Below are 12,730 nucleotides of genomic sequence, written 5' to 3'. Positions count from 1 at the left end.
GAATTGCTTATTCAAATTAGCCTTCATACCTGATGTGGCCAATGTAACATTGATTTTTCACATGGAGATCCTGAAACAGTCTGGAACAGCAAGCCCACAATTCACATGGGGGTTACGTTCCGGAGATCAAGCCTAAAGCCAAAATCGCGCATAGTCAAAACTCATTTGGTGCAATCTGGCGGGGGGTAGGATTGCAAAAGTCTTTTTTCCTTTTCTACTTCTTTTTTCTTTTTTCTTTTTTGCCAAGTGCATAAAGCTGAATGTGCGCAAGTTAAATGTGTGCAAGTTGCAGGCTCACTGTACACGATTGGCCTTTCACCGTGTTTTGTTTCCCAGGTAAACTGGTAAAATAAAATTGTAAAAAATGAAGACTAGAATTGGTAACGTGATGTTGGCGAACAATAAATGTGACTGCTTGCAGAGCTTATGCCTTAACACTCTCAGATAATGATGGTAAATGGTTATCACAATTTCATTTGAGTAACAGATATTTTAGAGAAATGATAAGGGATTTTATTTTTGTGTAGGAAAAGCAGGATACAATAAATAAAACCAAATAACTCGGCAGAGGGGGAGTTGAGGGAAGTCCAGAGGAGGGGAGGGAGAATAATTGTATATAACATGATGAATGAGATTTGTATTATTTGTTATAAAATTCAATAAATATTCATTAAAAAAAGAATTGGTGCAAATGAACATGTGATGTTGTCGAACAATAAATGGAACTGCTTAGAGAGCTTATGCCTTAACGCTCTTAGATAATGACAATAAATGGTTATCAAATATGTAAGGTAAAGGTAAAGGGACCCCTGGCCATTAGGTCCAGTCGTGGCCAACTCTGGGGTTGCAGCGCTCATCTCGCTTTATTGGCCGAGGGATCGGCAAGTCCTAGGCTCTGTGGTTTAACCCACAGCGCCACCCGCGTCCCTTATCAAACATGTAGGCAGGCATTATTCAGTTGATGCATTTGTCTGAATGTGTGTGTCTTTTTTAAAAAAACCAAAGCATTTTTGGGGTGTTTAACCATATTTCTTCTCACCAGCTCTATGACCGTCTTTGATCATTCATTTCCATGCCAGAGTCACTGCATCCCTATTGACTTCTACCTATTGTGGTACTGACCCCCAGCTCCTTGGGAAATAGCTGTGTTTGCTGCATTCTCCTATCTCTCTTTGCCCTGCTGCTCCCTCGCCCTCTTCATACGTGAAAGCAATCAGAAATCCCAGTTCCCATTACAGATCCCAGATCCAGCCAGGGCAACACGATGCAGAGAACATGCCTGGCCCCATTATTTTTATCTAAATCTACTCTCCATACCACAGGGACGTGGGTGGCGCTGCGGTCTAAACCACTGAGCCTTGGGCTTGCCAATTAGAAGGTTGGTGGTTCGAATCCCCGCAACGGGGTGAGCTCCCGTTGCTCGGTCCCTGCTCCTGCCAGCCTAGCAGTTTGAAAGCACCTCAAAGTGCAAGTAGATAAATAGGTACTGCTCTGGCGGGAAGGTAAACGGCGTTTCCATGCACTGCTCTGGTTCGCCAGAAGCGGCTTAGTCATGCTGGCCACATGACCCAGAAGCTGTACGCCGGCTCCCTCAGCCAATAAAGCGAGATGAGCGCCACAACCCCAGAGTCGGCCACGACTGGACCTAATGGTCAGGGGTCCCTTTACCTTTTTTACTCTCCATACCAAGAGCTCTATGTCCGACAACCCCATGCTCTTCACTTTTCAGAGTGATCTAAAAATAGTTGAGGTATTTTTTGTGGTGTTACCCCACAATCCAGATTTTCCTTTTCTTACACCTAGAAAAATATCTGACCACAGTGTTGCTTGAGGTATAACCAAGGTCAGGACCCAGAAGCCTGGCTTCTCACCATCACTGCAGAACTGTAAACTCGACCAATATCCCTGTAAACTGGTGCCGCAATGGCGGTTTTGTGCCTCTGGCTTTCAACCTGGGAGTTTTGCCCTTCAAAGCTGGATTGTTAAGCCACAGGGGCAGGAGCCTTAGCGCTTGTCATTGTCTAGGTGAGTCAATCAAGGAATTCCTATTCCCTCCGGTCCTAAATCAATACTCTGCTGTTTTCTTCTTCTGGAATTCTCCCTATCAATTCAGGCTACTACTATCTATTACCTTTGGTAAACATTTCATTTAGTGAGCTTCAGCCAGGAATCTGGTGCTAGCCTTTTGGGGTACGTACTAATTCAGATTATCTGTCCTGTTAACCTTCCCTCTGTCATCACTATAGGGTTGTTCTCTCCTTTCCATGACACATAGCTCACATTCCCTCCTTGTGTGTATGTGATGCTCATCTATTAAGATGCCTTTCAGGATTAGGCCAATTTAGCATGTATATCAGCTAGCCCTCGGTTGCATATTATGCTGTGTTCTTTGTGATGGGCCAGACTCTTTCCATCACTAACAGTGTACAGTGGTACCTTGGGTTACAAACACTTCAGGTTACAGACTCCGCTAACTAGGAAGTAGTACCTCAGGTTGAGAACTTTACCTCAGGATGAGAACAGAAATCATGCGGCGGCGGCGGGAGGCCCCATTAGCGAAAGTGGTACCTCAGGTTAAGAACAGTTTCAGGTTAAGAACAGTTTCGGGTTAAGAACGGACCTCCAGAACGAATTAAGTTCTTAACCAGAGGTACCACTGTACCTATGTATTATTTGTAACACAAGGTATTATTTGTAACACAAGGTATTATTTGTAACACAAGGTATGTATTGTTTGTAACACAAGGAAATATCTATAGGGCAGCAGCTTCCCATCAAACCATTTTAAGTTTTTTCTTCCCCTTATCAAAAGATATCATAAAATATTCCTGCCTTTCAAATCTGTGTATAGTACTACAATTGTTCAGATTTGTTTTATTGGTTTCTTAATTGTTTTTGTATTGTTTATGTTACGCCAACTGCACAGGGAAATTTGTAATGCAGATAGGAATATAATAATACTGGTAAATATCACTCTAATGCAAATTCCTATGCGCCAGTATTTTACATGGATCATGATCCCCCATAGGTTCTAAAGCATGTGTGGAAAAAGAGCTTTTCACGTTATGCAGAGAAAATATAAGGCAGAGATAGGCATCCCTGATAGATAGCATGATAGACTAGAAGTCAGCCCCTGAGACATTTTGCTGTTCAACAACCATCACTAGTAGGGTCAACACTAACATCTCTTGCTGCACTTCTTGCCTTCCCTATCATTCCCCCATCCCCAGCTCAAGTACAGCCTCAGACAGTTAGCTTTACTCTGTTGCAAGTCTTGACAGCTCAATATCTCCATAAGAACGCAAGGAAATGCCCTACTGGATCAACCCAAAAGTCAATATAGCCCAGCATCCTCATTCCCAAAGTAGCCAACCAGGTGTCTTATGAGAGGCCTGCAAGCACAATAGCCCTCTCCCACTTTTGCTCCCAAGCAATAGTACTTCTGAATCTAGAGGTTCCATATCCAGCCATCGGGACTAGGAGCCACTTCCATATCCAGCCATCGGGACTAGTAGATTCATCCTCCATGAGGCTGAAGGAGCTGGGTATGTTTAGCCTGGAAAAGAGGAGTCTGAGAGGAGATAGAATAGCCATCTTCAGATATCTCAAGGGCTGTCACATGGAAGAGGGAACAAGCTCGTTTTCTCCTACTCTGAAGGGTAGGATTCGGAACCAATGGCTTCAAGTTACAAGAAAGGAGATTCCACCTGAACATCAGGAAAAACTTTCTGGCAGTAACAGCTGTTTGATGGTGGAATGGTTTCCTTCTGGAAGTTGTGGACTCTCCCTCCTTGGAGGTTTTTAAGCAGAGGTTAGATGGCCACCTGTCATGAATGCTTTAGCTGAGATTCTTGCATGCCAGGTGGCAGGACTAGATTCACCTTGGAATCCCTTCCATGCCAACTCTACAATTCTACAAACATGTAAAATCTTTTAACGGCTTCTAAGACTGTGGCCAAGGGGCGAGGGTGGCACTGTGGGTTACACCACAGAGTCTAGGACTTGCCGATCAGAAGGTTGGCGGTTCAAATCCCCGCGACGGGGTGAGCTCCCGTTGCTCAGTCCCTGCTCCTGCCAACCTAGCAGTTCAAAAGCACCTCAAAGTGCAAGTAGATAAATAGGTACCACTCCGACAGGAAAGTAAATGGCGTTTCTGTGCGCTGCTCTGGTTCACCAGAAGCGGCTTAGTCATGCTGGCCACATGACCCGGAAGCTGTATGCCGGATCCCTTGGCCAATAAAGCGAGATGAGCGCAGCAACCCCAGAGTCAGCCACGACTGGACCTAATGGTCAGGGGTCCCTTCACCTTTACCTTTAAGACTGTGGCCACCACCACATCATGTGGCAGTGAATTCCATAGTTTGTGTTGTGTGATTAAGGTCTATGGGCCCCCAGTTTTGCTGGGAAGCCTTAGCATTATGGGAGAGATAGACAGACAGACAAGACACACACACAGAGAGAGAGAGAGAGAGAGAGAGAGAGAGAGAGAGATGTTCTGGTATGGAGATGCAGGGCTTGGAAAGAATTGGTGTGTGTGTGTGTGTGTGTGTGTGTGTGTGTGTGTTTTGTTTATCAAAATATATTGCAATTTCCAGTGGCTAGTTTAGCAAGACATTTATTGCATAGACAAGTGGTGGGCAGGCCTGTGCTTTGTAGCTCTTTGTAGCTGATCCTCCTGACTGTTTGGAAGCCTGTACATCCCTCCTGTGCTGAGTTAGTTCCCATTCCTCAAGCTTCAGGGTTGTGACTTGCTTACCTAGACTTAAGGGCTTCATTGTTTCCTAACCCTTTCAAAGCTGCTTGTTAGAAAAGTAAATGACAGAGACTGCAGACGTTTTAAAGAAATACCACCCCTTCATCAAAAGTTGGTTTGGACAGAACAAATTACAACAAACTCCTCATTATTTGTCACTATTGTAAATCTCCCCAATTCTGTATTTGTTCCCTCCTCCTTTTCCCTGAATAATTTTGTAGTGACCCCTGCTCCTCTTGACCTGCAGTCCAGCTGTAATTATGGTCAACAAATCATGCCTACTAGTGGCTCAGGGTAAAGACCGCAGGTCACAAAATACCTCCAGTTAATTGGTGGGATTTGGATGAATATAACTGTGTTTAATTGTTTGGTTTTTTTATTTTAATTCTGCTTTTCTACACAAGTATGCAAAGCTGCTTGCAAAAAGATAAAGACATCACAGCCATCACATAGGATTAAAACAATTAAAATGTGTCAATAAAACACACATGTACACATTAAAAACAGCTCAGTTTAAACAATGATAGAAGCTTAAAACACAAGAGCAGCAAATTAAAGGCTATCAAACTTGCTAAGCTGACCTGAACAACGTTCAGTAAATGTCTAAGACTACACAAGGAGAGAATGTGACAGATCTGTAATGGTAGCGAGTTCTACAATCCTGGTGTCACCACACTAAAGGCCCAGTCTCGTGTATCCGTCTGCCAAAATTCTCCAGGGGTAGCGCTACTTTTAGGTAGAATGAGGTGGCTGCCTCAGGTGGCAAGTTGTGGGGAAATGGAGCAGTGAAATGTTGTGGGGGGAGGGTTAAGGTGCTATATATTTTGCTCTGTCTCCTCACCCCTAAGCTAGCCTACTGTCCTCAGGTATGGTGAAGACAGCCAATACTGAAGTATGACACAACTGCTAATCCAGTTGGCATCCCTCTCTGGAAGGGCATCTTGTCCTTCACTTCAGGCAGCAAATTGTCTTGGACCAGTCCTGAATTTAACTATGGTTGGCCTTTGTCTCCAGTCGTAGAGAGTAGGCAGACTCACACAGTCCAACAGCAGCACAGTCCTTTAAAATGGACTTGGAAATAGATACACGGTTCAACAAAATCAGAGTAAGAAGTGAAAACCTGTCAGCACCAGATAGCAACCAGATGCGGAGAGGGATGTTCATCCTTGTCAACAGCTACTTATAAGAGCAGACCCCTCCCCATATCTACATAGCCAAAATTACATTCCCCTCCATTTAGTTTTTTCTCAGTATAGAACAGCCCTGCTACTGTTAAGTGCAGGTGGGCTTGCTTTCTCCCACAACAATATATGGAAGTACATCCAAGTAGAGATTCTTTTACGCTAGCCCAGGGGTCAGCAAACTTTTTCAGCAGGGGGCCGGTCCACTGTCCCTCAGACCTTGGGGGGGGGCGGACTATATTTTGGAGGGGGAAAATGAACGAATTCCTATGCCCCACAAATAACCCAGAGATGCATTTTAAATAAAAGCACATATTCTACTCATGTAAAAACACCAGGCAGGCCCCACAAATAACCCAGAGATGCATTTTAAATAAAAAGACACGTTCTACTCATGTAAAAACACACTGATTCCCGGACCATCAGCAGGCCGGATTTAGAAGGTGATTGGGCCAGATCCGGCCCCCGGGCCTTAGTTTGCCTACCCATGCTGAGGTTTACTCAATGTTATTGCATTAGTGTTTGGAGGAGTGTTTTGCTCTATAGTGCAACCAAAAGCAGGACAAAAAATAAACTGGAAGATTTGCAGAATAAAAAGGTACAGGGTTTAAGTAGGAAATTATAAGACATAACACTAATTGGAAATGAAGCAGTATGCCTGCCCAAAGCTTTTGCAGGTGCAAACAGTATTAGAAATGGAGTTGTGTGTAACAGTTTCCTCCAATCTATCTCAGGTACTCTGCAAATGTGACTTACCATGGAGCTTGTTTCCTTTTAATGAGAAATACCAATATTAATAGGGGTTTATAACAGCAGCTCCAATGAAGGGACTTATCCAGAGACATTAGGATTTGGAACTAAGCATTTGAAACGCACAATAAATGGGATAACTGAGAAGCTGGGTTACGGGGGTTGTAGTGTTTATATTTTGTGATCCTTTATTATTTGGGACAAGAGATTCCATGGTTGTTGTGACTGAGCAATTTTCAACACAATGGACATTAAAGTAAATAATAATAATAATAATAATAATAATAATAATAATAATAATAATAATTTATTATTTATACCCCACCCATCTGGCTGGGCCTCCCCAGCCACTCTGGGCGGCTTCCATAAAAACCAAAAATACAATAAATCAATGGTGAAGCCTTCTCCTGTGCTCAGCTGACACACTCTGTTAGCCAAAGGAGATATAAAGCATACAATATCTGACCTTTGTATAACTGAGCTTGATAGTTTGCGGAGCCGGATGGCAAAGAACTGAGATGGGCTCATCAATCTTTAGGGTTCTATGTATATGAAGGTGGCATTCCTTTTCTAATTCTCTTTTAATGGCTCTGGGCTTGATACAGTACGGCTGCTGTTCTTCAGGCAGCAAAGACCTGAGAAAGAGCTTTCTTATGCCTTAGAGTTTATTTGTCAATTTATAAAAAATCTTTATATATGGCTATATCATTTTTTGAAAAAAATCATAGCAGTTTACAAGGATATCTATATACAATAAAAACTATGTGAACGTTTAAAATCAGAGATCATCAGCTAACCATTACAGAGGTTGGGTTTCTTATTGCTGTCCGATCAACCTCACCAACTCAGGGGGTGATTAGCAACACCTCTGCAGATCATCTCAATGACTGAGCTGGAATATAAGGGCTCAGTGGTCCCTAAGGTCCCTTTGGTCTCATTTTTAAGGGCTTCATACATTGATACAAGAATCCTGAACTTGTCTTGGTATTAGATGGGCAGCCAGTACAAATGTTTTAACAATGGTGTCACATGTTGTAAGTCATGTGCCCCATCAGCTACCATATTCGGAACCAGCTAGAGCTGCCAGACCAGACCCAAGGGCAGCCTCACACAATGTGCATTGCAGTAATCCAGTCTCAAGGATTACCAATGCATGGTCTATAGTGGTCACGCTATCCCTGTCCAGGAACAATTGTAGCTGGTGAACCAGACAGACACCAGCCCAGACCTTTCACAGCCTTTCCTGATTCAGATGTTCTGGAGAAATTGGCCTGCCAGTCCTAAGAGAGTACTAATAACACCTTGCTCCAAAACTCCCAATGACTGCTCCCAACAGCTTCATATTGGTGTTAAATAGCACTGAAGAGAGAATCAAATTTTGTGGAACCGAGTGCCAGGAGGCCAACAAGCACTCACCCAGTGCTACTCTGTGAACATGGCGCTGAAGGTAAGAACAGAGGTGCTGTAAATACAGTGCCACCAATACCGATCTCAGAGTGCCAGTTCAAGAGAATATCATGGTCAAAAGCCACTGAATGGTTAAGCAGAAGGAATAGGGTGTCTCTCTCATGATAAAGGTCATCCACCAAGGCAATCCAACACTGGGTCTGAACCCAGGTTGGAGTATATCCAGAAGTCCATCCAAGAATACCTTCAGTTGCTCCACAACTGCTTTCTTCTTCATCGCTGTGGCGATCACACAGGATCCCCGGACGTTTAACAGTCTATTGATCCCTATGCTACCACTGTAGTTGCTTCCCCACTGCCACCAACCCGTTTCTCTCGGGTACACACGGAGTCCAGACAGTTGTTAAGATTAAACCAAATAAACAAGTTTATTTTATAAGCCTTAACAAGTTTATGGTTTCAGATAATTTTTCTCGTCAGTTTCTTAATCTTAGTTTCTTTACCGGCCTATACCTTCCTAATAACTTCTAACTGATTATCCCAACTGTCTATCTGACTCCTCTTAACAGATTCTCTCACTCTCTCACATCAAACTATCCCAACCCACAGACTTATCCTCCCTCTCTCTAACACCCAACTGACTCCTTAACAACACTAACTCTAATTCCTCCCCTTGGGTTCCCACTTGCCAATCACTTCACACTCATTTAACCCTTTCCTTATGACCCAGCATGATGTCACCTAGGAGGGCAAAAGCCACAATCACCTTGCCAAGAAATGGATGCTGGTGCTGGGTCCATAGTTGCTATAGTCCATTGGGCCCTGGGTGGGTGTACTAGCACCTCTTTAAGGTCAGCAGGCAACATATCATCACGCACAGTTGAATTTAGCACATCCGTGGCCCATTCTGTTGCTGGGGTCAGGGCCCTGACATCCAAAGAGAACATGTGCAAGCTATCTTGTGCCAGTCTGAGGAGCGGAAAGACTCCCACGGACTTGTGGGGCTGAAAGGCTGCACAACAGCTTTTTTATTTCTTTAAATCTCTGAGTATCAGGCTAGTATAATCTGGCTGATTTATTTTTTTTAAAGAAAAACCCATTAAAGGCAGCTGAGTTATAGCCTTCACAAAATAAAGTAAAATGGACACATATTAAAGCAGAGGAACATAAAGCATGTCATTGGGCTTCTAGGATAGTCTATTAAGTCTCCAATAAAACGTCAGCAGTATTGATGTAAATGGCAACCAACCAGAGCAGAATTAAATAACTTCATAGATGGCCTATTAAGCAGTGGTGTTATAGTCAGAGACAAAATGGTATTTCTAAATATCATTAAGACTTTATGGGCACTCTTGGATTACTGTACACAAGTATGTATTTGTCCAGAGCTTTTCGATCTGAAAACACCTGGAAACCAGCATAGGTGCTTTTCAACTCGCTGCTTAAGATTGTATTGGCTTGAAGAAAGGCAACCCCTCTTGATTAAACTTACGTATTGTGTGTGTCAATGGATCCTATAAAGTGCACATTATATGCAGGGGGAACTATTTCTGTCTTTTGAGCCATCCCTTGTGCTTTATGCACACTGGGAGCCAGTGTAGTGTAGTGGTTAAGAGCAGTAGTCTCATAATCTGGTGAACCGAGTTCGCGTCTCCGCTCCTCCACATGCAGCTGCTGGGTGATCTTGGGCCAGTCACACTTCTTTGAAGTCTCTCAGCCCCACTCACCTCACAGTGTTTGTTGTGGGGGAGGAAGGAAAACGAGAATGTTAGCCGCTTTGAGACTCCTTCGGGTAGTAATAAAGCAGGATATCAAATCCAAACTCTTCTTCTTGGTGTAGATGCAAGATGTTCTGCTCATACAACTCAAAGGAAAGCCATTTAGTCAAATGTAGGGATGGGGAAGGGACGCGGGTGGTGCTGTGGGTTAAACCACAGAGCCTAGGACTTGCTGATCAGAAGGTCGGCGGTTCGAATCCCCGTGATGGGGTGAGCTCCCGTTGCTTGGTCCCTGCTCCTGCCAACCTGGCAGTTCGAAAGCACGAAGTGCAAGTAGATAAATAGGTACCACCCCGGTGGGAAAGCAAATGGCGTTTCCATGCGCTGCTCTGGTTCGCCAGAAGCGGCTTCGTCATGCTGGCCGCATGACCCAGAAGCTGTATGCCGGCTCCCTCGGCCAATAAAGCGAGATGAGCGTCGCAACCCCAGAGTCGGTCATGACTGGATCTAATGGTCAGGGGTCCCTTTAGCCTTTACCTTTACCTAGGGATGGGAAACTTTTGGCCCTCCAGATGTTTGTTGGACTACAACTCCCATCACCTCCGATCTCTGGCCATGCTGACTAGGGCTCAATGGGATTTGGAGTTTGGTTCAGTAGGTCCCCCATTCTCTGTGCAAATGAGTACCCAGTTTTGAGTAAAGGTTGAAGATCCCAATGGCAACATGGAAGGATAAACAAAGAATCCAGTTAGGCACAAACAGGTGGGTGAGCAATAGTGGCTTGTGAGGGCCAAAAAGCATTAAAATAAAGTGAGCCAGACCATTGGGCAATTATTGTCCACAATAATTGGCAGTAACTCACTCTCCAGGGTTTCAGACAGGAATATTTTCCCAGTCCTACTTGGAGATGCTACTAAATATGGGAACTTCTGCTTGCAAAGTAGGTGAACTGCCGCTGACTTATGACCCTTCCAGGTAAAGTATGGCATATTAGATTCCTTTATATAAAATAAACAAGTTGCCATGGCCAGAAGTGAGTTGGAAGTGAATCATGAAGAACATGAGGCTTAACAATTTCAGAGGACATAGCCACAGGATGTAACCTGAAGCTCCAAAATTGCATGATGAGAATTGTTGACAAGGGATCAACCTTTAACAGCTCTCTTTTGATGATGCAAATTCTAACCCGTGTTGCCTATTTCTTTATGTAAGCTATCCACCTGCTGAAATGCCCTTTTCTTCTACACAGCTATTAGAGGTGCAAGAGCTTTCCCCTCTGTTTCACCTGGTTACTGTATGCCGGTTCTATAAAACTAAGACATTCTGCATATTCAAAATGGTTACAGTGGTACCTCAAGTTACATACGCTTCAGGTTACAGACTCCACTAACTCAGAAATAGTGCTTCAGGTTAAGAACTTTGCTTCAGGATGAGAACAGAACTCGTTCTCCAGCGGTGCGGCAGCAGCGGGAGGCCTCATTAGCTAAAGTGGTGTTTCAGGTTAAGAACAGTTTCAGGTTAAGAACGGACCTCTGGAATGAATTAAGTACTTAGCCCGAGGTACCACTGTACTTTGGAATCTCAGGACATGCTCCTTAAGGAATGCATGTATGCTCCTCTCCTGTGCTGCTACGGTTCCTTCAGTTTGCAACTGTTACAGACTTCTACAGATGAAATTATAATCTGCTTCTTTTGTCCAGAGAAATTATGAATGAATCACATCCAGGTAAATTTGTATAGGACTGCAGCTTCCAATCTCAAGCTGCAATACTTTGGGAAAGCTCTATAATGCTACTTGTGCAAGTGATGCACGCCATTGTTCCTTTATTTCAGATTACATTTGAACATGTGTTAAGCAGTGTGTTTTGTCACTATTTTTCTAGAAAAAAGAGGTGCCAGAACTCACCATGAATGCCTGCCTCCTTCTCTTTGAATGGCAATGGCACCCACTGGAGAGGCTGAAAAAAGCCCAGGGTCTACATATTGGACACATTAATTCTATGCACCGAGTGACTAACGCGTATTAGAGACATGAAACTGTGCTCCTGCTTAAAGTGAGGATCTCCGGAGTCACTTTCCTTTCCTGCTTTCCTCCCTTTTAAAAAAGAAAGAAGACTGAGCAGTTTGTAAACTACAGAAGGGGAATTCAGTCCATTTTTGTCATGTACCTTTTTGGTTATTGTTGAAAGTAGACTCTTAAACTGCATAGACTGAGTGTCAAGCTGTGACTATTAAATACCTTTTTGTGGGGTGGGAAGAAAGGAAGGGCCTAAATGTACTTCCCATCCCTTACCAAAACAAATACACCTGATGCACACATTCTTGTAAACAGCCCCAAACCTCCTGAGGTTGTAAAATTGACTATTTTTGCCAGGTCCTTCAGACACCAGGAATGATCCATTCACTGGCAATTGCCGGTTAACACTTGGTAAGATGCGAGTCTGTGTTACTCTGAGAAAGCGGAGGAGATTCTGACTCCCTTGGAGACTTAGGCTCCCTGCTTCCTCGGATTCCTGACCAGGTGCAGATGCTTGCTCATCACCTGGCAAGACCATAAAGATGACCATCTTACCACTTGGTTATCCGAACCCCACAGCACTAAAGTTGTTGTTGTTTAGCTGTTTAGTCATGTCCAACTCTTCGTGACCCCATAGACCAGAGCACACCAGGCACTCCTGTCTTCCACTGCCTCCCGCAGTCTGGTCAAACTCATGCTGGTAGCTTCGAGAACACCGTCCAACCATCTCGTCCTCTGTCGTCCCCTTCTCCTTGTGCCCTCCATCTTTCCCAACATCAGGGTCTTTTTCAGGGAGTCTTCTCTTCTCATGAGGTGGCCAAAGTATTGGAGCCTCAGCTTCAGGATCTGTCCTTCCAGTGAGCACTCAGGGCTGATTTCCTTCAGAATGGATAGGTTTGATCTT

This window comes from Podarcis vaucheri (assembly GCF_965113315.1).
Source record: "Podarcis vaucheri genome assembly, chromosome: 2".
In the NCBI taxonomy this organism is placed as follows: domain Eukaryota; kingdom Metazoa; phylum Chordata; class Lepidosauria; order Squamata; family Lacertidae; genus Podarcis; species Podarcis vaucheri.
The sequence above is the reverse complement of the archived record's forward strand: the minus strand, read 5'-3'. Positions refer to the sequence as shown.